At 43.4% G+C, this 26,481-nt stretch overlaps 1 protein-coding gene and 1 long non-coding RNA gene across 5 annotated transcripts in view; both read left to right on the top strand.

Moving 5' to 3' along the window:
• The window catches only part of RBMS3 (RNA binding motif single stranded interacting protein 3), a 989,419-nt gene that overhangs the window by 43,852 nt on the left and 919,086 nt on the right, over window positions 1-26,481 (top strand). The window lies entirely within an intron of this gene.
• Window positions 1,807-25,218, top strand: LOC142827299 (uncharacterized). The gene is made up of 4 exons (XR_016348942.1): window positions 1,807-8,984; window positions 16,244-16,278; window positions 17,318-17,587; window positions 18,520-25,218. It is a non-coding gene; the product is annotated as an uncharacterized LOC142827299 (long non-coding RNA).

Raw genomic sequence — 26,481 nt, 5'->3', positions numbered from 1 at the left:
GAGGGTGCCCTGGACTGAGTTAGAGGTACTCCAGCAAGGGATGCAGATTCTGGGCTGGGACCAGGGATGAGGAGTTTGGGGTACAGGACAGGAATCCATGTTGGGGCAGGGATTTGGGGTGCAGGAGGAGGCTCAGGGCTGGAGCAGGGGATTAAAGTGTGGGAGGGGTTAAGGTGTTCAGGCTGTGGGAAGCACTTCCCTTAGGTGGCTCATGAAAGTGGTAGCATGCCCTCTCTCTGACTCTAGCCCTAAGGATGTCCAGGTGGCTTGGCCTCAAACACTGCCCTCGCCCACAGGTGGTGTCCCTGCAGCTCCCATTGGCTCTGGTTCCTGGCCATTGGGAGCTGTGGAGCTGGAGCTTCCCTAATATCATTGAAGAGCTGTTTGAATTGCCATGATTCTTACTAGATTTCAGGAAAATGCTCTTAATTTGTTTCTTTAGTTTAAGTCCATTAAGATCTTCTTGTAATATTTTGTATAAGTGTTCCTTCTTCTGATATTGCGTTATTGGACACAACTACCACATTTCCCACTCTGTTGTGATAAGAGTGCAAAAACCCTTACAAATTCTAGCAAGACTGACTTTAAACACTTTCCTATATGGGCAGTCACACATGCACTTACTTAACCAGGATTCATTAATTAATAGATACTTTTGGAAGTAAACCACAAGAAATTGTGCTGTAAGGCGGGAGGATACTAGAAGCAATCTTGCAAGTACCTGCTTGTTTCTCAGTAGTCACAGAGCTCCAAACTAGTTCTATCAGCTGATGGAAGTATGAGTCTTTGCATGATGGCTGAAAAACAGCCCTTTGTCTTTTGCTATGCTCCTTAATATTCAAGACACCCTCTTCTGTAACATTATGTTATTAAACGAATTCTATCTCACAAGTGCTTTAAATCTAATACAGTCATGCAGAATCTATGACTTGATCTAACCACTGCCTATTCTGCTCATTTCTTCTCTCCTCCCTTCCATTTTAAGTGTTAGTTGTATGATATTTAGTGTATTTAGTATATATTTTTTAAAATTAGCTTAACTGAGGTGGTAAAGAGTATGAACAGTTTTTCATAGCGTAAAGATATCTGGGAAAATGATAAAGTGCAGAAATAAAAGCCGCTGGATAATATAAATGACTGGGTGCTTATTTGAGTGCAGTGGGAAGTCTTTGGGCTAACTGTAACTATCATGACCCCACAGGTCTCAAATCTAGATACGTAGAATATTGTCAACAGTATTTAAAATGCAAAATTTCATACTTCTATAAATATTTCCCAAATCCTGATAATAAAACTAAAAGGATTATGAGTATAGTTATAAGAATTGAATGGTCTGACCCATAAGGGCTGGGCAAATATTCCTACACTGACTTTTCAGTAAGGTACACTCTAAGGCTACGTCTACACTGGCCCCTTTTCCGGAAGGGGCATGTTAATTTCAGCTATCGTAGTAGGGAAATCCGCGGGGGATTTAAATATCCCCCGCGGCATTTAAATAAAAATGTCCGCCGCTTTTTTCCGGCTTTTAGAAAAGCCGGAAAAGAGCGTCTACACTGGCCCCGATCCTCCGGAAAAAGCGCCCTTTTCCGGAGGCTCTTATTCCTACTTCGAAGTAGGAATAAGAGCCTCCGGAAAAGGGCGCTTTTTCCGGAGGATCGGGGCCAGTGTAGACGCTCTTTTCCGGCTTTTCTAAAAGCCGGAAAAAAGCGGCGGACATTTTTATTTAAATGCCGCGGGGGATATTTAAATCCCCCGCGGATTTCCCTACTACGATAGCTGAAATTAACATGCCCCTTCCGGAAAAGGGGCCAGTGTAGACGAGCCCGAGTTGTATATAAATGAAATGACTGAAATAAACACAAAGGGCCAAATTAAACCAAATTACATACAAGTAAAATAATGAAAATAAAACACAAATGGCCAGGTTAATCCTCTGTATGTAGAAGAAGACTTCATTCATTCCTGCTCATGAAATCTCGGGGATAGCTATATTCCTTGCAACTGGGGCAACATGTGGATTGCTCTTTCCCAAAGAGATGAGGCAGAGACATGCCCCCATCCCCTCCAGTTCACACTGTCCTGCAAAGTAGAATGTTGGAGCAGAAAAAGGAACTCATCATCATTCTAAGGCTATGTCTACACTATGGAGTTTTTTGCGTCTGCTCTTCCGACATTTTTTGCAAAAGAGCAGATACGCTCTTTTGGAAGCCCTGTATACCTCGTTTCATGAGGAAGAAGGGCTCTTCTGAAACAGGAGGCTTTTCCAAAATTTGGCCCAGTGTAGATGGACCAAATTTCAGAAAAACCTCTTCTGAAAAAACAATTGGAAAAAGATATGCAAATTGTGGCACACAATTTGTGCACCTTTTTTCGAAAAAGAAGGGTAGTATAGCCATAGTCTTAGGGAATTGCCATGGACACTGTGCATGCACAATGAGGAGTTTTGGGGTGGTGGTGGGGAGAGACTGTCTCCTAAAGATATAATCCTCTCAAACTTTCCCATCAAGTAGCATGGCTCTGTATTGTCCTTTACTAAGGACAATTTGGCCAGCATCTTTTTGCCTAGAAATTGGAGCCTTCTCTAAAGAAGTCAGGTTGGCTGCATCTACTGGAATTGATCTTAAATTGCTGGCATTCTGTATTCAAATATTAATATGGCTGAGCAGAATGAACTAGCATTGTGGTAGTAGTTTGCAGTGTGAGGCATCACATAAATCAATCTCACACCATGAGCCAATATTTGTTCTATATAAAGGCACTCCAATACCAGGACAGCCTGGCCAAAACGCTAATGCAGCAGTGACCCAAACTCCAAAAGTCACAGAACTCTACTATCCAACACATGTTATAAAGCAACATTTTGGTGGGGAAAAGAGGATAATGAGAATCAAGAAGCTCTCTTCTTTCAGATAATAATTAAAAGATACCACAAGTGTAGCAATTTATTTTTCTTTGTCAGGAATTTAATTAACATGAGGTACTACATAACAGTTGTAATGCCAATCAGAATCAAGTGTATTCTCTCTGAAAAGAGAAGGGATCTGGTAACTCACAGCATTGCAGTAAGTGTGGAAAATGTTTGCAGTAAATTAAATTATTGTATGCTATGAAATGGAAACTCATGGCATGGGGGATCAGTCTAGCATTCCAGCAACAACAAAGCTTAAAACTAGTTAATCGAGCTCATTTTTTAAATGTCATTAAGAAAATAATTAATTAGAGAGGCAGTGTGTCTTAGCAGACCAAGCACTAAACTGGATTTCAGGAGATCTGGTTTTGATTCCTTGCTCCGTCATCAGGCTGTTGAGCAAGTCACTTCCTTTCTCAATGCCTTAGTTTCTCCCTCTGTAAAGTAGGGGGAATGATTCTTACAGGTTTTGTAAAGCACTCTGGGGTTTACAGATTAAAAGAGCTATCCAATTTAAATAAAAACTACTTAATACATACATTTGTGGAGTGTATGTATTTAAATAAAAACTACTTATTACATACATTTGTGGAGTGCTGGAGAAGCGTAGGCTCAGCCTTGTCTCTTGGTGCACAACCCATGTCTGGGTTTACTGTATAGGATAATGAAATAAAATAATTCTTTGTAGACTGCATAGAGGGTTGCTATATAGTAATCATGCCCATAGATATTTCGCACATACAAAAATCCCCATTCTCTTATTAACCATACAGAGGATTAACGTGGCCATTTGTGTTTTATTTTCATTATTTTAGTTGTGTGTAAGTTGGTTTAATTTGGTCCTTTGTGTTTATTTTAGTCATTTCATTTATATACAACTCATGTAATAAGTAACAGTGCCAGGGCTGTAAAGAATTGCACTATGTACCACTGCTAGGAGAGAAGAGTTTTCCATTTCATAGCATTCAATATGCCCGTGTTCCACTGCAAACTGCTGATATAGTGATGTGGAGAGTGAGGAGGAGCTGAACATGGTCTGGAAACAGGATTTGGACAGTGTTGAACTGCCTAACTCCAGAAGAAGAGGCAAAATGGTAATCTGGCAGGGGAGTGAAGTTAACAGATGAAAGCCTAATTTAGAATGAGCAATGAGTAGTAAGGGGACATATGAGACACAGTGAGAGCTATGTTTCCTGGTGTAGAAATGAGGGGGGTGTACGAGTGGTGAGTGTCTACCCTACTCTCTTAAGTTGGTTTGTTAAAACATGACACGTTAAGCCCTCATTCTAGGTCAGAAAGTAATCTTTACTAAGTAGAGAGGGCCTAAGGGACAGAAAAGAGCAATTAAAGGGCAGAAGAAGGGGAGCACATTTCAGTAATAATGAAGTTACTGCCTGTCAGCTCAATATGTTAACTGTTGCACACAGACTACCTGAAAAGAATGCTATTAAGGTTGCAAAGTCAGGCCCTCTAAAGTTTTGAAATACCAGAATTAAGGTGCCTGTCTAACCTTGACCCAGCTCTCTTACATTTTGAACATATGAAGTGCTGTATAATTAAGTCCTAGCTGCCTCAGATTAGACACTTTTCACCATAATCTTTCTGTGCCTCTGTTTCCCATCTGTGAAATGGAAATAATACTACCTCTCTATCTCACAAGGATGCTGCAAAAATAATTGCATTAATATTTGTGCATGTCACTACTATAGTGATTACTGTCCAAGAAAAGCCCATGAGGAAATCAATAATTATGTCCTCAGAGCAGGATTTGAATGGCCTAAAATTAATAAGGCCCCACGCTGAATAATGATGGTAGAACAAATGACTGTTTATAAAGTGAGCACCATTCAACATCTGTGCTGAATGAGGGAAGGATCCTATTGGAAACAATATTATGTGGTCAAGTACTTATTAAACAGTCTTAAATGCATATACATAGGTGGCAGAATGAATGATGTAGAGGCACTCTGGGTATGTCTACACAGCAAAATAACAGCCGTTATTTCAAAATAACTTTACTAACGTCTACACAGCCAAACCGCTATTTAGAAATTGATTCAAAATAGTGGAGTGCTTATTTCGAATATGGTAAACCTCATTCCACGAGGAATAACGCCAAATTCAAAATAGCTAATTTGAAATAAGCACTCTGTAGATGCTTATTTCAAAATAGGGGGCCTCCATCCCTTCCCTGGGTGCCCTGCTGGCCATTCTGGGTCAAACCAGGAAAACTCCTCTCCTCCCCCCCAGCCCCAGAGCCCTTAAAGGGGTAGAGTCTGGCCACAGTGCCTGTGCCAGCTGCAAGCCTGCCAGCACAGAGCCAGCAATCGCTGCCCCTAGCCCAGCATGGGCCAACAAGCCACTGGCACCCAGACCTCCATTGCTCCCCAGGAGCAGTCTGGCAGCTCCTAGGAGCTTGCCAGGAGCTGCAAAAAAGGCAGGTGCCTTCCTGGTCCAGTGTGGAGATCATGGACCTCATTCAGGTTTGGGGAGAGGCCTGCAATGTCCATGATCTCCACACTAGACAGGGATCAGGTGAATGACTGACAGCCTGGCCTCCAAAGGCCACATGCACACCCAGGACCAGGTTCACATGAAAATAAAGGAGCTGTGGCAGGCCTATGCCAGGGCCACCTCTCAATCAGGGGCTGACCCATACCGCTGCCCCTATTACAATGCCCTGGACCGCAACCTGGGGGGTCAGACGGTCCGTGCCACCCAGGTGGTCATCGCCCCTGGGGCAGAGGGCCCTGTCCAGGGCATGGAGGAGGAGGAGAGGAGGATGGCCAGGAGTCGCAGGAGCCTGGAGGGAGTGTGGCTCTCACCCAGGACCCCCGAGGCGTCACAGCAGCCATGTCACCGGTGTTGTCCAAGGCTGGGGAGGCCTCAACATGTGAGTGCTATCACTGTCCCCTTATGCGGGGCAGTGAGAGGAAGCGGGTGGGGGGGGGGAAGAGGAAGTCCAGGGACCATGCCTGTGGGCCTTGCTGACCACGGATCAGGCAGCAACATGCGTATGTGCCATGCCACCCCTGGGCATGTGGCCCTGGCTGGCTGCCACACAGGGGCCCATGCCTGTTACCCACACGCGTGTATGTATGAAGGCACAGGACATGCTCCTGGCCCTGGGGAGGGACACTGCATGATGCCCTCCCTCCACAAGCCTCCTCTATGCAGAGGCAGGGCACATCTCCCCTCCCTGCCCCACCTGCACACTATATACAGCAGTTCCAGGCCAGCTCACACTCCCGGGGATAGCAGGACATGCCAAACATGGCCTGTGTGCAAGCACAGAGGCTCTGATGGTGCGGAAACCTGCCGTCCTCGCCTTGCAGAGGGGGCTGGGCTTCACCCACTGTGTCCCCAGGGATAACTGACCACTTCTCTCGTTTCTCCACAGCTGCAGCAGCTGCGAGTGCAGGACGCACCACCCCACCCAGGACATCCTCCCACACCCGGGCCAGCATGGTGACCCGGAACCAGGAAGAGTAGCAGCAGCAGCACCTGGGGTTCCTGTGAAGGCAGGTCCACATCCTGTAGCACGGGGTGCATGGAGACCTGCAGCTGCGGCAGGAGAGCTGGCAGGAGCTGCTTGCCCAGGTCCGTGCCATCTGTGACCACCTGAAGACCCTGCAGAGATTGGTGTCTCCTGCCGCTCCAGCCCCTGCTGCCGCCCCAGCTATCACTTCCACTCCTGCTCCCCCTCACACATCTTCCTCCCTCCCTTCCCCCCTGCCTCACCCTCCATACCCGCCCCCCCCCAGGGACGCTGAGGTCCCCGCATCCGCAGTGCTGGGAGACAGGTGGACCAGCAAGACCCCCAACCTTGAGCATCCCCTCCTGCTTGCTCCCTTGCCTCCCCCTTCCAGCTCCCTCCTTCCAGGGTTTACCCCTCCCCTCTCCCACCCTCTCGCCTCCACTCTTTCCCTTCCAACCCCACCCCCCACCCCGCACCCCAGTTAGATTCAATAAAGAGAGTTTGTTTTTGGCAACACATGTGTGTTTATTTTACAGCAGGAAGGGGGGTTAGGGAGGGGAAAGTGGAAGGATGTGAGGGTGGAATAAGGCACAAGGCACCAGTGGGGCATGCCAGGGAGACTTCACTCCTCCGTCTGGAAGCTCTCTCGCAGGGCCTCCCAGATACCGACAGCCCGCTGAGGGCCTCCTGGCTGGCAGCCATGCGGAGCTTTACTGTCCCTCAGCAAGGTAGGCAAGCAAGCAGGGAAAGCTGAGAACCGGCTGTCCAGGGGGGTCCCTTTAAGCACAAGCCTCAGATAGCCTCAGGGAGCAGCCACACAAAGTAACTCCTGACCTGATGCTCAGCTGGAACCGGTTTCAGCTGGCCTTAAATGCAATTCAGCATCCAATTAGTGTGCGCCCACTATTTCAAAATAGAAAAAATGCTATTTTGAAATGCATTTTGGGTACATCTAGACTACAGGCTTTTGTTGACAGAGGCTTTGTCGACAGATAGGGTGTGTCTAGACTACAAGGCTCCATCGATGGAGCCATGTAGATTAGGCAGGACGACAAAGGGAAATCAAGCTGCGATTTAAATAATCGCTGCTTCATTTAAATCAAAAAGGTTGCCGCGCTGTGGCATAAAGGATCTGCTGACAAAGGGTTCTGGGGTAGGCAGATACCCGTCTACACTGCCGCTCTGTGCCGACAAACAGCTGATCATCACAGCGCAGCGGCCATTTAAATCGCAGCTTCATTTCCCTTTGTCATCTTGCCTAATCTACATGGCTCCATCAACGGAGCCATGTAGTCTAGACACACCTATGCTGTTCACAAAGCTTCTGTCGACAAAGAGCATCTAGACTACATCCAGTTCTGTCGACAAAGCAAGCTGATTATAGACGCAAAGGACAGTGTAGATGCAATAACGCCTTCTGACGACAAAAGGCGTTATTCCTCGTAGAATGGGGTTTACTGCTATCGAAAAAACTGCTGAGTTCTGTCAACGTTATGTCGACAGAACTCGGCGGTAGTGTAGACGCAAGTATAGTTTTGTCGAAAAAAGTCCACTTTTGTCAACAAAACCCTGTAGTCTAGACACACCCTTTGTGTGTAGACACATTATTTCAAAATATCTTATTTCGAATTAACTATTTCTAAATAAGATATTTTGAAATAATGCTGTAGTGTAGATGTACCCTCTGCTATTTCCTGACTTAATGCTCTTTTTGCTTTTTTAACTTAGTTTTTGGTGGGATCACTGAGAGTGCAAAAAAGACATGGTCTTTGTGCTCTGTTCAGATGCCTGGGCCTGGAGTGGCCCATAGGAGCCTAGAGCTGCAATTACAATGGAAGTGTTGCTCAGCCTCAAGATGGAGCATGTTTTAGGGGATATAGCTGTTAACATCAAAGTCTCTACTCAGTGTATGTGAACTGACCTCCCTTCCACTGGCCAACTCTTTTTGTAGGGACAGTAAAAGGCGCATCTGTCACATACAGCCACTTTTCACCCCCACCAAGTTTCAAGTCCCTGCTCTAAAGTGTGGGAATGCTACAGCTTTTAAAAGAAAAGGTTACCAGAATTTAACAAGGACAACAAAAGTGTGTTTTTCCCTAATTTAATTCTGCCCAAAAGAGACACCTATCATGTAAAATTTCAGCCTGACTGGTTAATACTTGCAAAAGTTATGTAAGCAACTGAAAAAAAGGGTTTTATAGTGGGAAGAGTTGGGCAAACTTAGGCTATGCTGCCCGTCCCGCATAGAGTATCCTCTGTTGACAAACTCTCTGGTGTTTGCTTACTGACTTACATAGTCCAACATGTCTAATCTTTGGGTCTGCTCCTGCTTCCGGTCAATAGTAGCAAAATTCTTATTGACTTTGGGTCCAGGAAGGGGTTCATTCCCTTGTAAATTAAGAACACTCATGAATCATTACCCAGACACATGGCTTCTTTTTTAGTCGTTGTCCAATTGAGATAAATGCAACATTTTGTACTGTTGAAAAACATTAAACAAAACTGCATATTTTTAACCATTAATCATAGGTTTTAATATCTTTGAAAACAGAGCTTTCCTCTGTCTTTATATAGAAGGAGGCCCTTACAGGATGCTTGGTAAGCAGGGAGAAGATAACTGTGTTTGACATAGCAGTCTGTTTTCAGTGGCTTAACAAAATTTGTAGTAATTAAGCAATACGTATGTTTTTAGGTCAGCCTGAGTTCAGACAGTAAGGTACAAATAGACACTGAATTAGTACATTTTATTTTTTTATATGAAAAAGAAGTTTTGGTAAACCAGTTTATGATATTTGACTTTTCAAAAAATTACAAGGTTTATTTATATCTATTTTTCCAAATCTTCCAAGATAAATATAATGAGTTTTTGGTGTTTTTAGGGCAGAGAAGTGACTAGGTGCTTTTGTGGAATAACTGGGGTGTCAAGGAGTGAAAATACTGTAAAACAACATGTAGTAAACAAAAAAATTAGATTTTTTAAAAGTTTTATCTTGATGTGATTCTAACTCTACAATTAACTCCCAGAGAGGGGTTTCACTTGGGTAGCTTGTCTTTGTTTTGAGACATTTTTCCCCTTTCTGTTGTCAGAGTTGGAATAACAGTATGACAATTTGACTTCATTGAAAGTCTTAATGTAGACATATGCTGTTGTTCTCCAATTCGCGACTGATTGATAAATTGCTTAGAAATTATAAATGCTGACTGACAGCTCTTATTTCCATCCCTATATGATTCCTGGCTATTTGTTAGAGCATCTTAGCACATCTGTATCAACATAGTTTTCTCTCTACGAAACATGTACAGGTTTAACGAAATCAGATTCTATACTATGGTTTCAGTAATTTCTGCCACATGAAGACATCATTTTGAAATTAAAAGCATTTAGTTACAGGGACAATAACAGAGAGACAGAGGGAGGGAGGGAGGGAGGGAAGGAGGGAGGGAGAAGTAATTTTAACCTCAGAGTTGATATCACAGAGATAAAGGAAGACTTGTACAGGTGACAGGAATGATTGAGAAGAATATTCTTGCCTGGCCAGGGGTGAAACTGAATATGACAGAGAAAGCAGGTGCCAATGGCTGGATTGGACGGGTTATAGAAAAAGATTCAGAGGCAGGCCAGATAATATTTTATTGTGTTTTTCCTTTAAGGCACTTCTGAAGTGGGGATTTAGTATTGATGTCAAAGGATGATCTCTCTATTCTTTGTAAATTCTGGTACGTTGAGAAGACACTGCAGAGGTTTCTGCAGTAGTCAAGAGAAGAGGTGATGGAAGACTGAGATGAACATTGTGCATGAGATGGAAATAGGGCATGGGTGTACATGAGAGACCTTGCAGAAGAAAGAATAAGCAATTACTTACTGAAGGAAAGAGTACAAGAACACCCAACTTATAGAAATTGAACTTAGTTTGAAGGCTAAAGACTAGAGGAATGGTAGGGATGCAGTGTTGCATGTGGGGAGGTTTTTTCCTAATAAATACGCTTGTCTGACAAGGGGCTGAAAAGTTTAGAAGGAACAATGAGCTTATTTGCTCAATACAGAAGATGAGGAGCCACTACATAGCTATCAAGTTTGTAACAAGCCCACAATTTTGAATACTGAATACTAGCCTTGTAGTTCTATGTGATACAAAATATAGCTCCAGCTGATACTGTAGTGTAGAGTCTTTTTTTGGGGGGTGGGGTGAAGAGGGTATGAATTATTCCAATAGTACTCTGAAAGAAAAGACAGTTAAACTATTCTACATGTCAATAATTAGAAGTTAAATCAGTAACCATCCTGGGAGAGGGTAATTTCCTATCCCACAGGAGCCTATGGGAAGATGAACAGGAGGGAGGCAGAGGGTGCCAGAGTCTGAAGCCATGCTATCAGCAGAGGCAGCATCTAATAGCTTCCTCTCCTTCATCCAGGTTGCAATGCATGGTATCAGTCTTCTCTGAATCACACAGAATGATAGGGAATGGATGCTGACTGAATGTGGCCAGAAACCTGAGCAATATGCTGCAATGCTTTGTGCTGCAGGCTTGCAGACTGCTTACTGCTAGCTTGGCATGGGAAGATGTCCTGCCGTGGAGGACAGAATAAGGGTGCCCTCCCCGGTAACTTTGACTACGTCTATCCTGCATCCCTCTGCCGACAGAGGGATGCAAATCAAGCCCTTCGAAAGTGCAAATGAGCCCAGGATTTAAATATCCCAGGCTTCATTTGCATACTCATGCTCGGGCACTGTGCCAATCCCGCGCTCTTTCGAAAGTGAAAGTAAAGTGTAGCCGCTGCTCTGCTGACAGCGGGGAGCTTTTTCGGTAGATCCTGTACTCTTCATTTTTTGGAGTACTCATTTTTTGAGGAGTACAGGATCTGCCAAAAAAACTCCCCACTGTCGGCAGAGCCGCAGTTACACTTTACTTTCACTTTTGAAAGGGCGCAGGATCGGCAAAGCGCCCGAGCAGGAGTATGCAAATGAAGCCCGGGATATTTAAATCCCGGACTCATTTGCACTTCCAAAGTTCTTGATTTGCATCCCTTTGTGAAATGCATCTCTTTGTGAAAAGAATAAAAGAATTTCTATCTGAGAGCTTCATAGAGATATGCTTGGAGGATTCCCACTTCATCTCCAGACATGTTAACAAGCTGTTCCAAGACCCCCATGCTGTGTATACACAGTGTGCACCACACATCACATGCAATTGCCTTAACCCTCTTGTATAAAGAAAAAAAAGTAAACTCACCAGAATTGCCTTCCCTGGGATCAGTGCCCACCTGTGAAATGAACTTGGAGGAGCAGATTGTCTCCAAGGTTATAAAAAGTTCTTTGCTTTCACCATTTGCCAGTTGTCCATTCTCCTCTTCCTCTGCCTCCTACCCCTTCACTACCATGCTGTCCTCCATGCTGCTGCCTGGAGCAGTTTGAGAGGAATCCACAGTCTGACTTGGGAAGCTAGTTGGGTCCCCACCCTAAAATCGCATGCAGCTGGTTGTAGAAGCAGCATGTTTGTGGCAATGTACCAGACTATCTATTTGCCTCCTTTTATCTTCTGGTAGGAGGACTGCCTCAGCAAATTTATTTTAACCTGGCATTGCTGGGTATGAGAGATATCCTTTCTCTGCCATGCAATTTGTGATATTTGCATAGCGTTTCTTTTGCTGTTTCACAGCACGGAGAGAATAGATGCCTCTACCCATGCCTCAATGAGGTCCAAGGTCTCCTTCACACTCCATGCTTGTGCTCTTCTTTGCCCCTGGGAATTGGAGTTCATGGAGCTCACCGAACTTGAACTCATGGAACTCGTGACCATGTGTGCTGCTCAGGTGTGCTGCCTGCTCCGAGGTGTGCTCACAATGCTGGCAACATGGAAAATGAAATCCATACTTTCTCAGGGCTTTTCTTGTTTACCTGGTGAGCAGTGGAGTTGCAAAGTTCTGGCCAGAGCAGTCATAGCAGGTCACTATGTCTCCTGTATCCAAAAATGTCAACTTTCATAATGCTGAAGGTCAAATTTTGCACTTCTGCTCTTGAAAAGCAGGAGTACCAAAATCACCTTCAGTGGCTCTTAAAGGCAATGGAACAAGCTTGGTAGTGTGGACTCATTGTTCAAAAGACTGACCTTATGTGGCTAAATTCAACCTGAACTCCTAGTGTAGACCAGGTCTAAATCTATAGGTACATTCTTACCATAAGTTAGGGCACTCACATATGAAAACTTTGCTGTGTGGCACGGGGTATTTTGTACTATTTGCTGGACTAGACTTGTGAACATAATTGACATACCTCTCTGTACCCACAACATTTCCTTCCAAAGGCAGTGAGTGGATTTGCATAAACATGTCTCTGATCCTGAGTATTTTGTTCAGTTAGTGAAAGACTTCTACATTCTTTACATCAACCCGTGCATTTTTGGGGGGTAAGATGAATGGGAAAAGGTAACTGTAAATTTTTTTAAAAAAAGCAGGGGACCTAGGAAGTAGTCACATGGATTCTCTGCAAAAGATGTTTGTGCAGAGATATGTTTAGCTAGAAACAGTGGGTAGGTAGGCTGGAGAAGAGCTATGCCAGAAGAGGACTTGTTCCTTTTAAACCTCCATAGTTAGAATAGAACTAATGTAAGAAGATGGAGTGGCCATTCATGTCAAAGGCTATACTGAGATAAAGAAAATGGGATGGAAAGAGCCATCTCTAAAGGCAGGGCCATTTTCAAAGCCAAAGGCCATATGTTATGTGCAGGACAGTAGCTGCCATGATTGAAAGGAAACTGCTCAAGGATAACTTCATATGAGAGTTGATTCTTTGAGAAAAGGTTAGAGAGGACTTTAGTTTGTGTGTTAAGGGCAGGTGGGTGGCTTGAAGGATTAGACACTGCAGATTTTAGTGTTTAGAAAAAGTTACCCTTAATGGTTATAATGTAAGATAGAAGGATTATTTGTAATGTAGTAGCATCTGTGAGATGTAAATCCTATCTCTATTGTGTTAGGGTATGTCTACACTACAGCGCTAATTCGAACTAACTTAGTTCGAATTAGTTCATTCGAACTAAGCTAATTCGAACTAACGCGTCTAGAACTAAAAACTAGTTCGAATTAGCGTTTTGCTTATTCGAACTAGCATGTCCACATTAAGTGGACCCTGAACCGGGCTTAAGGATGGCCGGAAGCAGTGCCGGCAGGGCATCAGAGGAGGACTTAGAGCGTGGAGATGCTGTCTCAGGCTAGCCAAGGGCTGTGCTTAAAGGGTCCCGACCCCCACCCCGGACAGACAGTTCTCAGGGGTGCCCCGCTTGCAAAGCAGTCCTGGCTCGGTGTGCCCGGAGTGCCCACACTGGGCACATCACAGCACTCGGCCATCAGACCGGCTGCACTTGCCGTAGGCTGCCATCTGGGAAGAGGGGGCAATTGGGGGGCTGCAGGAGAGCTTCCACCCCCAGAAGCCCGCAGAGCCAGCACAGTCCTCCCCATCGGGGGCGCGTACCCCATTCCTCCCTCACCTCCTTCCACTTACCCTTCCCTAGCCCCTTTTCTTGATGTACAAAATAAAGGACAATTGTGTTAAAAAATGGAATCTGTCTTTATTGAACAAAACTGGGGGAGACTGGGAAAAGGAGGTGGGAGAGGGGAAGAGAGAGGCTGGGAGAGGGGAGGGCAACTAAAATGATCAGGGGTTGGGAACAGGTCCCATATGAAGAGAGGCTAAAGAGACTGGGACTTCTCAGCTTAGAAAAGAGGAGACGGAGGGGGGACAGGATAGAGGTCTCTAAAAGCAGGAGTTGGGTACAGAGGGTGCATACAGAAAAGTTCTTCATTAGTTCCCATAAAGAAGGACTAGAGGACACCAAAGGAAAGGAATGGGTAGCAGGCTTCAAACTAGTAACAGAAAGTTGTTCTTCACAAAGCAAAGAGTCAACCTGTGGAACTCCTTGCTGCAGGAGGCTGTGAAGGCTAGAACTAGAACAGAGTTGAAAGGGAAGTGAGATCAAGTCATGGAGGTTGGGTCCATGGAGTGGTATTAGCCAGGGGGTAGGAGTAGTGTCCCTGCCCAAAGTTTGTGGAAGGCTGGAGAGGGATGGCACAAGACAAATGGCTTGGTCACTGTCTCCAGTCCATCCCCTCCAGGGTCCCTAGGGTTGGCTGCTGTCGGCAGACAGGCTACTGGGCTAGATGGACCTTTGGTCTGACCCAGGACGGCCATTGTAAGCTCAGGGCTCAGGGTCGGGGGTCTCAGTGGACCCCCTTGATTTTCATGCACACCTGCTCCTGGGTGGCCAGGCTGGCAGCTCTCCTGCCCTAGACGGCCACCTTCCTGTGCCTAGTGCGGAGATCGTGGACGAGGTCCACGATGTCCGCACTAGCCCAGGCGGGTGCCCTCCTCTTGCAGTCCTGGGCAAGCTCCCGGGAGCTGCCAGCCTGGTCCCGGGAAGAGGGGGAGGGCTGGGGGGCATCGGGTGGCTGGCTCGAGCCGTGCCAGGTGCAGGGTCTGCTGGCTGGGTGCTGGCAGGCTTGCACCTGGCACGGGCACCGTAGCCAGCCCGTGCCCCTTTAAGGGGTCTGGGGCCGGGAGGGGGGCATAGAGTTTCCCTGGTGTTGGCCAGAGTGGCCACCAGGGAAACCTGGGAAGCCTTAGCCTCCCACTAGTTCGAATTAAGGGTCTACACAGCCCTTAATTAGAACTAGCTAGTTCAAACTAGGCTTAATCCTCGTAAAATCCACGCCTATTAAAGTTAGTTCGAACTAACGTCCGTTAGTTCGAACTAACTCTGTAGTATAGACATACCCTTAGGAGTTTGTGTGATCATGTAACTCAGGGTGTGTCTAGACTATAGGGTTTAGTCGACAAAAATGGACTTTTGTTGACAAAACTATACTTGTGTCTACACTACCGCCGAGTTCTGTCGACAGTAATTCTACAGAATGCGACAGTTTTGTTGTCGGCAGTAAACCTCATTCTACAAGGAATAACACCTTTTGTCAACAGAGTTCTGTCGACAAAAGGCGCTATTGCATCCACACTGTGCTTTTTCAAAAGAGAGCATCTAGACTCTGTCGAAAAAGTGGCTTGCTTTGTCCACAGAACTGGTTGTAGTCCTCTAGATGCTCTTTGTCAACAGATACTGTACTGGCAAAAGCCTGTAGTCTGGATGTACCCCCAGTGCCTGTCCTGAAGAGGTTATAATCTAAGTATTAAGATTCTGAATAAAGTATGGAATATCGTTGTATGACAGATGAGAAGTGGAATGAGAGGATAGAATGAAAGGAATGGCATTTTGGTACCCATTTGTTGTATACGTTATATAATATAGAGTGACTCATAAATGCCCATGTATAAATACTGGTGATCTCAGACTTTTGGAAAATAAATATAAATGTGGTCATCCTAGTGTGCAGATACTTGCCAGGAGTCATTTTGCATTTCAGCTACATTGAAATGCTATATAACTTTAAAGCTGCTTAGTTTAATATCTGATATTTTTCATTGTGTTTTGTCATGAATCAGACATACATGCCAAATACTCTGTTGTTTAGTTTGCTCTCCACATAACTTTGGATTGCTATCGACTGCTTTGTCATACATGATAACTGAACTTTACCCCAGCCACTCCACTGGAATGTGTTGGTACATTCAGACTTCTTAGAGTCAAGCTGTAGGTTGTTCTCAGATTCCAATTTCAAATCTCCAGTGCAGTCTTTTAAAAATATGACCTCTAATTCAAGAGATACAAGCACAAAAGGATTCCAGGCAACAATTGACCAGATAAGTATTTATTTATTTAATTAAACATGTAGAATTATGCTGGTAGTAGTTTCTTCACAGTTAGACTTCTGTTTAGCTCAAGACTATCTTTAAAGGATGCTTTCTTTTTTTCAGGGACCTGCACTGAAATCTGGATTTTGCTGAACATGGTAAGAAACTCTCTTAATTTAAAAGCAAATTTTAGTAAGTGCTGGCTTTATTGTCTGTAGCCTTGTTTACCTCCTAACAACATGTACACAATAGAAGTATTCAGCTTAGACACACACAAAACATTCAGTTTACATCATGCATCATAACATAAGAGGGAAAGAAATTGCCAACATAACAAAAGAAAACCCCATCACAACTAAGTAGTGTCATATTTATTACTAAAACTTGATAGGGACACCACGATGGGTGGTGGGAATTACAGGAGAGATGGCTATGAGCTGGGCCAGTGGTTCCAGCAGAAATTGAGGGTTTTGTCTCCATGACACACAGCATTTGTTTGAATTATGCAATCATATCCTTTTAAAAATAGGTCCAGGTCAAACAATCTTTATTTGGGTTGATGGGAATTTAGTCATATGAACAGTGCTATCTAGCACTTGTACACTAAGGCACACAGTTAACAGCAGGAGACCTAGAAGTGGACAGGAGACCTAGAATAGATGTGCATGCATTAAGGATCAATGTAAGTAATAGGAAAAATGCACACTGCTCTAAAGGGGGAAAAGTCTATACTTTAATTTAAATGAACACATCAGTAGATCTATATGATGATGAAGATAAATCTCATTACTAGTCTACATAATCTACACATAAGTTTTGCTGGTATAATTATCTGTTAGCAGTATCATTTATTTTAATGATCTGTGCCAGCCAAAGCAGTAGTGTAGATGAAGTAATGCGGGTGAGAAGTCCTTTTGTTGGTACATTTTATTTCACTGAGAACTTGTATAAGCAAAATCCAACAAAAATACTTTTTTCACTATTATAAGATGTGCCTAAACTAAGAGGATTTGCTAATATAGCTATGTCTAAAATTTTTTTACATGTGGACAAGGCCTTAGTGACACAATCAGCATGAAGCTAAAGATAATAAGCAGTTGTTGGTGTGAACTAGCCACTTGATATGTGATGATTAAAAACTAAATTTAGCAATGGAGCATTCTTGTTAATATTCATTTTCCTTGTCTAAATTTTCAGCTGAGGAACAGTCAAGGTAAATTGTTATATCCTTGACAATATACTGTATCAAAGTGAAGAGGTGTCAATGAGGATTGAAATCTGGATCCATATAAAGCCCTATGTGTAGGCCATGAGGAACAGCTTTTCCTTGAACAGTAGAGAGGACATCTCTCTCTCCTACCTTCTTGAGCTGATCCATATCTTTGCTGGGCTTGAAGCCAAGTTCTCTTCACTGAAGAATGCTTTGCTAAAACTACTCATTTCACATCACTATGAAAAGGGAGAGAAGTAAGTATATGTCAAGCTTGTTGAGTGTGTAGATAAATGTATTTTGGGAGTGGGCGGTTAGGGATAGATTAGGAAGCACCATCTCCACATCCCCATTCTCGGAACGAGGAAATGTTAAATTTTGACCTCACGGGATATAGCTTCATGTGCAGAAAACATCTAAAAATTCAGACTAAAAATTCAGGGACACTAAGAAATAAATATGTATCAATGTACCTGCCTATTTTGTTTTAAAGGTATTCTGCACTCAAAATAGATAGTTGAATAAAATGTCTTAACATGTTACTAGGAGGACATTAAGAGCGCACTGGAAACATATAAAGTCATTTTATTTTCCTCATATATTGCAGAGGAACTGTTACTAAAAGAACACCACTTAATTGTTCAATTTCAGGAAATTCCTTTCTAGTCAGTGTCCAATCAGATGGATAGCTTGTATTTCAATTCATACTTTTTCTGGTTATCTTTTAACTAAAAGTTCCTTTAATTATAGTGGTGATTGTGTAAAAACTTCCTGCCCTGTCAATTATGCTGCATTATTACAGATGCATATTTGGTATCAGCATGAGTGATATGTCCAAAAACTTAATACTGTTCCACCATCCTAGGCAGGAATCTCCCTCCCCCACATGCAGCACAGATTGCAACATTGCTTCATTTCCTCTTTGATCTCTTCTACAACTCTCTCTTAGGCTTCTGTGGATAAGCTAGCTGTTCCTTTAGTGGTTGTAGATGATAAATTTAATCATGACAATCTGTCTTTGTCTGATGGTCTGTGGATTGACGGAGATAATTGGGAGATTTACGCTCACATAAGGGTAAATTGTTGACGGATGGCGAGGACCTTGAGTATTCTTTGGTAACAGCCTAGAGGTTTATGGTCAGCAGGGGAATCTGTCTCTAACTTTCTGTTCTCCTTTTTTCCTTTTCAGATGTTTGCTGCTGAAATCCTTATCCCAAAGCAGATTCAAAGGCATTTGGGCAGCTATGACCATGGTTGTTGTCCACTTAAATTGTTGGGCGGGTATTTTTGGGTGTAGAGATATATATTTCTGGGGCATACAGTCAAGCCCAGTGCCCTTTGACTAGGTGTATCTCTCACCATAGTCCCCTCCCCCAAATTTGTTTTTCCCCTCACTTTCTGAATCTTGTCGCTTAAAGTTTTGAAAGTATGTAGTGTTCTGTCACCTTATTTTACTGTATAGCTTTGTGGGAAAGAGTTTTACTCTCACCATTGAGTAACATATGCTGTATAGTATGAACATCACTTTATTTTACAATGTAAAGAACCAAAAATTCTTTGCAGATAGAAAAATAAATATATTAATTTTCTCTAAAATGTCTCTAAAGTTATTGTGCAGAGGCAAGAATAGCCAAATAAATGGCTAGTGTTTCTCAGGCTGCTGGTACTAGTAGCACTCTATGCCAGACTCTGACAACTCAAACTCTGAGGAGGCCAAGCCCAACTCAGAGTTCACCAGAGACATGCTTTATTTCAAGGCCAGGAGTAATATGTAATAAACGTGATCAGGAGATGTGAGAAGTAGGCACTTCTATTCAAAGTGACATTTAGTCCTCAATCAGTATCTACAAAGAAACTGCAGTGACAGCTGCTGTGAACCTCTCTGCACACAACATTTGTGCAGCATTGGGCAAAGCTATTCAACTTCAGTGATTACTTTTTTTCTTTCCCTTCCTTTCATATGCATGAACTCCTATCCTTTAAAGAGCATGTCTGCCGTTTTATCCTGCTCAAGAAAATCAAGTTGCTCTTACCGCTACATTACATATTTTTTGTATCATTCTACTTTGTGCCATCCTTTCTTATAATACTTAATTACAGGACTCTAATGGGCTGTTTGGCCTAGACACAGGTAGTCTTGTGGTATTGTCTAAGGTTGCAGGAAAAAACCTGAATAATATATTTATGTAGTTCAAGTATGTTACATTATCATCAAATCAAAGACTAAAAGGAAGTCATATACACAAGGTGGCAGAGCTAAGATTTTCTGTAAGTTCAATCTTATCACTTGCTGTGTAGATTTCTTTTCTTTTGAATGTCTGAATCTGATTTATATTTTATGGTAATTTCCTCATTCACTACACCAGGATTTTGTGTATTGTTTTTTTTTATAAATATTATATGCCTCTCAGATTATTTATGCTGTTCTGCTGCCTAACTTCATAGAGGTAAATTAAAAGCCTGTTGAAGGAACTAGGCAGGGAAGGCAAAATAGTGATATTGTTAAGACTCCCAGGTCTGGTCTATACTAGATCAGGCAAGTCAGCTTAGGATATGCAACTCTAGTTAAGCAAAATGCATAGCTGCAATTAACTTATCTTAAGCCGAGTCATGGTGGTATCCACATGTGCTCCTGTCGACTTCAGTTACTCATGTCAGAAGAAGGAGTACTGGACGCTGGAGGGAGCTGTCCTCAGTGTTTTATTGGGGTCTATACTAGACCCATTAAATCGAATGCTAGAAGATTTACCTCCAAAGCATCCATCTTCTCGTAAGTGTAGACATAGAGAAAAAAACCAGCAAGCTGTTTATTAGGGATTCCCTCATTTAGGATGGAACCAGGTAAAGAATGGTTTATCTTCCTAAGGCTAAACTTAGAATAAAAGGAGACACTCCAGTCTTAGAGATGTTGGCCTAAAAAAAGAAGGAGATTGTTTAGAGAGTGTCAGTGAGAGCTAACCGGCATGCCAGGTAATATATAGATCCAAAGCCTGCTGTGAGTAAGACAGTTTGCTTTCCCTTGATCCAGAGATGGAGATTACCAAGTTAAATGAAATACGCCAAAATTTGCAAGGAATTATTAAATTTTACGAAAGGGAAAATATGCATATAGGACTTTATTCTTTTAACCCTTTGCTCTGCATGTATGGCTTCTTGGATCTTCCAAGCCTTGAAGAGGTTTACATGGTACATATGAAACTCCTTCCTGTGACCTGAGAGCCTAACTTCATAGTCCACCAATCCTACACAACCTACCACCTCAAAGGGACCCTGCCATTTAGCCAGAAGTTTTGACTTGATCAACGGTAACAGTAACAAGACTCAGTTTCCTGGTTCAATGCTATGGACTCTAGCTCCCTGATTATATTGTTTTTCTTGCAGTTGTTGAGCTTCAATTAGATTCGCCTGTGCAAAGACACCTAGGCTACGTCTACATTGGCCGCCTATAGGAATTGCAAGTAGGAATAAGAGATCCTCCGGAATAGGGCTTTATTCCGGAGGATCGCGCCAGTCTGGACGCTTTTCTCCGGCTTATCTCCAAGCCGGAAAAAAGCGGCGGCCATGAAAATGCAAATGCCGCGGGGGATATTTAAATCCCCCGTGGATTTGCCTCTTCCAAAGTGCTACATTTGCATGCCAATTCCATAATAGGCGGCCAATGTAGACGTAGCCCCTGTGTCTGAAGTCATTCTCAGAGTTGTAATACATATTGGGTGGTTCCTAGTACTTGAGTCTCTCGGGCCACCCAGTACTCCTTTAACAAGTCCAGGATCCCTCGGGATTGTCTCTTATAAAGAAGCTTGAAAGGAGAAAACCCTGCTGAGGCTTGGGTCACTTCTCTTATAGTGAAGAGCAAAGCCAGTAGGAGCTTATCCAAGTGTTGTGGATTGTCTTCTGTGAATTTATGTAACATCAATTTGAGAGTGCCATTTAATCGTTCTATGACTCCATCTGTCTGGGGATGATATACTGATGGTTGGAAGGTCAGAATGTGCATGAGCTGACACAACTCAGCAATCAACTTACATGAGACAATGGTGTCCTGGTCTGTCAAGCTCTCTTTGGGTATCCTCACCTCATAAATACTTTCACCAACTCATTTGTGATGTTTGCAGCAATTACAACTCGAAGTGGAACAGCTTCCAGATAGCAGGTCACGTAATAACTATTACCAGGATGAATTAGTTCCCCATCTTACTTTTTTCCAAGGGGCCGACCAGGTCCACCCCAATCTGCTCAAATGGTATGCTGATGACTGGTAAAGGTATGGGGAGAGGGCCTTCGGTATGCCTTTAGGCCCCTGCACTGACATTCATGGCATGAAGCACAATAGTCTTGGACTTCTTGGTACATGCCGTGCCAAAAAAACGGGGGTGTCACTCACTGGAGGGTTTTTTCTCTACTTAAGTGCCTGGCCCATGGATTGGCGATAGCTAAATATAGGAGGACTTGGCGTGGCTTCTGGGGGACCAGTAACTGGTGTAGAGCTCTTTTTGTGACTGGGGGTCTGTCACCATGCAATATAACCGGTCTTTCTGGATCTCGAAGCATGGCCCCTGATGGCATCTTGTCTTCTTTGTGCCCTCAAGGTCTGGTACATGTGCCTGCTCCCACACTTGGCTCTTATTCGTGGAGTCCTAGGTTGTCGCTTTCTAGGGGAACAGTAATTGCAGTCCCTCACAACCTCTCTAAATGTAGGTCAATCTCATCCTAACACCACTGGGTAGGTTAGCTGGACTGCTATGCCCAGCAGGAGAAGCTCCTTCTGGTCCCAAACCTCCAAGTTACATGAGCTGTCAGGTAGGGTCACACATCTCTATGGGTGCATTGGAGGTGGATCATGTCCTCAGTGAGCTGTCAGCTAGGAATGAGGTCTGCCCTTATAATTTTTTGGCTGCATCCAGAGTCCACCAGTGCCAAGACCTCAACTCCTTCTGCCACTACGGGAATCACCAGTTTTCTGGATTGGGGTCCCCGTGCCCGATGCTCTGTGACCTAGGCTGGTCCATAGTTGCACTCTATATAGGTGCAGTTTTCCAGAAGTGTCCTCTCTGGCCACACTCCTAACAATGGTCCAGGGACCTGTAGATTGGGGACCATCTTTAGGGGGACTTACCTCCCCTTATGAGGGGCTTTCTTTTCCTGGGATGCTCTGGGTTACCACTCTTTGGCATTCATTCCTTGGCATCTTGGCCGGCTATGTGTAGTGTGTGTGTGTGGGTAGGGATCCCTCCAATTCCGTCTTCCATGGTCTCCCTTGCCTCAGGCCCTCTTGCCTTCTTGGGCTCTCTGACCACGAAGGTTGAGCTCTGGTTTCTTCTGCTGCTGGTTTCTTCTGCTTCTAATGCTCTTCCATTAGGGTCACCACTACTATCAGCGAGGTTGGCCTATGTCACTGCACCAAGGAATTCAAGTAGGAATAAGAGATCCTCCGGAAAAGGGCTTATTTTCCGGAGAATCACGTCTAGACTGGCGCTTTTCTCCAGCTTATCCCCAAGCCGGAAAAAAGCGGCAGCCATGTAAATGCAAATGCCACGGGGGATATTTAAATCCCCCGCGGATTTGCAATTGCGATGTGTCTCATTAGCATCCCTTTTCCGGAAAGGGATGCCAATGTAGACACAAGCCACTAAGTTTACCTGGTTTGGAGAGGCCACTTCTGCACCCTCCCTGGGTCACTTCCTACCGGAGCCAGTGGGACAGCATCCATGAAGTGGCTGGGTCTTCTTTTTCCCCTGCAGCTGCTTCTCCCTGAGTTGCTTGGGAGCTGTGTGTCAGCAGTCTCCTGGGGCTCTGTCTCCCTCTGTCTGGGTTGCTGGCTGGTGGAATCCAGGAACTCTGGCCAAAAGTCCTTCTCATTCAGTGCCCAGCCTAGACTGAGCTGTTCAGCTGCTTTTATCTGATCCAGCATTTGGAGCATGCCCAATCTGGATTAAGGGGCGGGACTTCCTCCATCCACAGAGTTTCAACCCCACCTGTTTCAGTGCAGGGTATGCACACCCCATCACACACATGTTTCCTGGAAGTTTCCTCAAATGCAATTTGGAAGGATTTGCCCAAGTCTTTTAACAGAAATTTTCATAATCTTACCTGGGTAGGTTGCAAAGTAGAGGCTTTTTTTTTGGCAAATAGTTGGATTAATGGATCTTCTGCGGGTTGAACCTCTAATCTGGCACTCTCAGGGCCTGACTGGTGCTGAATCAGAGACTTCGTTGAACACTCCATTGCTTGCAGGGCTCTTAAAAGACATTTAGGGGTAAATAAGAGCTAAATAACAACACAGAAAGGACTGATGGCTGTGAACAATCTTTATAGGACCCCAGGAAACATGGTCACATCCGTGATGAGTGAATATCTGGCTAACTAAAAAATCATACCTGACCACAATTATTGTTGGATCAGAGAGTTCCAGACTAGAGAGGTTCAACCTGTAATAAGAAATAGGCTGAACAATTGCTGTCTAGTGCATGTTCTACAGAATGTTCAATCAACAAGCTTCATAAAGCTAGATATGTTGTTTCCACATCATGGAAAATTTTGATTTAAGATGGATGAGTTTATAGTCATTTGAGGCTTAAATGTCACTTCTAAGAGTTCTGCAGAAAATAGGACATGAGTTATAAATCAGAAGTGTGATTTAGTAGTTGAGTAACATTTAAATGGAAAATGAATCCGTAGACTGACACTATATTTTTCTTGCTGTTGGTACAAGATATGTTTATATTTTGCCCTTTTATTGTCATGGACAACAACAAAGATTCCAGTTTTTATGCAACTTCAGTCATTCAATCTGTTCCAAAACCTATATTCTAAAAAAAGACATTTAGGGTAATCTATGGAATTGTAGACCAGTAACACTTTATAGTTTTCATCTGAAAATTAGTTGAAATAGTATCAGGGCACCAGAAAGCTCATGATATGACCAGCATGGTTTCTGCAAAAGGAAAATTGTCTCCCTAACCTCTTAATTTCAATAAAGAAGAACTGGTGGACATAATTTATTTAGATACCACAAGATCTATGTCAAAGTCCCAAACAAGAGATTAATAAAAAAGCAAAGGTGTCATAGGGTGTGAAGCAAAGGATTGCCAGGGACTAAAAACTGGCTAGGAGCCAGAAAGAAAACAGTAGGAGTAAATGATCTATTTTCATTATGGCAAAAGGTTAACAGCAGGTTCCAAGAGGCCGTGTATAGGACTTGCACTGTGTAATATGTTAATGATGTTGGAAAGGAGGGAATTAAGACTGAGGAAGAAACATTTCCAGATGACAAAATTATTTAGGTTAGTTAAGAGCATAGGTGACTGAAGAACTTCAGAGTTATGTAAACAAGCTTAAATGAATGGGCAATGCAATGGCAAATGAAATTATGTCAATAATGCAAAGTAATGTATGTTGCAGGGAAAACTTTAAACTACTCAGATACCTTACAGGATCCTACAATAACTGAAAAAATTCAGAAGGACCTGGTTGTCATTGGTAAACAGCTTAAAAAAGGCTTCTGTTCAATTTTCCGCTGTGGTTAAAAAAAAGCAAATAACATATTAAGCTTCATGAGAGAGAGTGGTGAATAATATGATAAATATAATGCCTTTTAAATAAATCAATGGTAAAGCCTTATTCAGAATACTATGTGCAGGACTGGTCTCCCCATCTCAAAAAGTATATTGTAGAACTACCTGTTGTGCATAGGAGGGTAATCAGAATGATCAAAGGTCTGGAAAGACTTAGTGAAGAGAGTGGGAAAAACATGAGATTTTAAAGTCATTGATTAGTATCAGAGGGGTAGCCATGTTAGTCTGAATCTGCATTAACAACAAGAAGTCCTGTGGCACCTTATAGACTAAGGATATGTCTACACTTGCACCCTAGTTCCAACTAGGGATGCAAATGTAGGCATTCGAAATAGTCAATGAAGCGGGGATTTAAATATCCCATGCTTCATTAGCATGATCTTGCCGGCGCGTTACTTTGATCAACAACTGTTTTGAAAGTGAAAGTGAGCGCCAGAACGTGTTTAGTTAGAACCAAACCCCTCCTCATTTTTTGAGGAGTAATGTTAGTTCGAACCAAGGGGTTTGGTTCAAACTAACACGTCCCAGCGTGCACTTTCACTTTAGAAACAGCTGTTGATTGGAGTAATGCGCTGGTGAGATCATGCTAATGAAGCGCGGGATATTTAAAGCCCCGCTTCATTGACTGTTTCGAATGCCTACATTTGCATCCCTAGTTTGAACTAGGAGGCAGGTATAGACATACCCTAACAGATTTATTGGAGCATAAGCTTTCATGGGCAAAGACCCACTTTGTCAGATGCATGACATGGTGCCTCAGAACTTCTCATTGTTTATAAAGTCATCGAGTCCAAGGCCTACGTCTACACTACAAAGAAAAGTCGGAAAAAGATACGCAAAATGTGAACCGCAATTTGCGTATCGTTTTCCTCTTTTCTCTCGAAAGAGGCTTTTCCAAAATTTGGCGCAGCTACATGGCACCAAATTTCAGAAAAACCTTCTTTTTCGAGCCATCCCTTCTTCCTCGTGAAATGAGGTTTATAGGGATGGCAAAAGATGCTTCCTTAAATCCCAGGTTTCACAGGTGCTGCCACTTTGAAATGCCGCGAGGAGCCTGATGCTGCAATTCCCTGCGGCATTTCAAAGTGGCAGTGCCGCATGGAGTCCCTAGCTGATCCCAGACTCCAAGTGGCACTTTCGCGTTGCTATACTTCAGAGGCGGAGGAGCCCTATCAACTAATCAAATAGTCAATGTAAAATGCATCAACTATTCAATTAGTCAGTTATTCGCGATTTAACATCTCTAATTCAAAGTGCTGTGTTGGGTGCAGGAAGAAAGCCTTTTGATAAAGCTATCTAGGTCTGTGCTATTATACTGTGGCTAAGCAAGTTGTTCTCTGGCTTGATCTTGTTTGAAAACCACTTCCCTCACTAGAGTTAGGCAATTTTTTTAATGTAAGCTGCAATGGTGGTAACACAAACATTTTGCAAATCAGTGTTAATTTCTCCAAATTGTTTTGGTTCAAGCAATTTCCAGATTGTTTGGTAAACTTGTTGAAGACACACATAAGATCATTGGTGGTTTCAGATGATTTACAACTCTTGCAACCTAGATACTAACACAACCATTCATGCAC

Source organism: Pelodiscus sinensis, chromosome 2 (genome assembly GCF_052426305.1).
Source record: "Pelodiscus sinensis isolate ZL-2025 chromosome 2, ASM5242630v1, whole genome shotgun sequence".
Lineage (NCBI taxonomy): Eukaryota > Metazoa > Chordata > Testudines > Trionychidae > Pelodiscus > Pelodiscus sinensis.
This window is presented reverse-complemented; position numbering and strand designations above follow the sequence as displayed.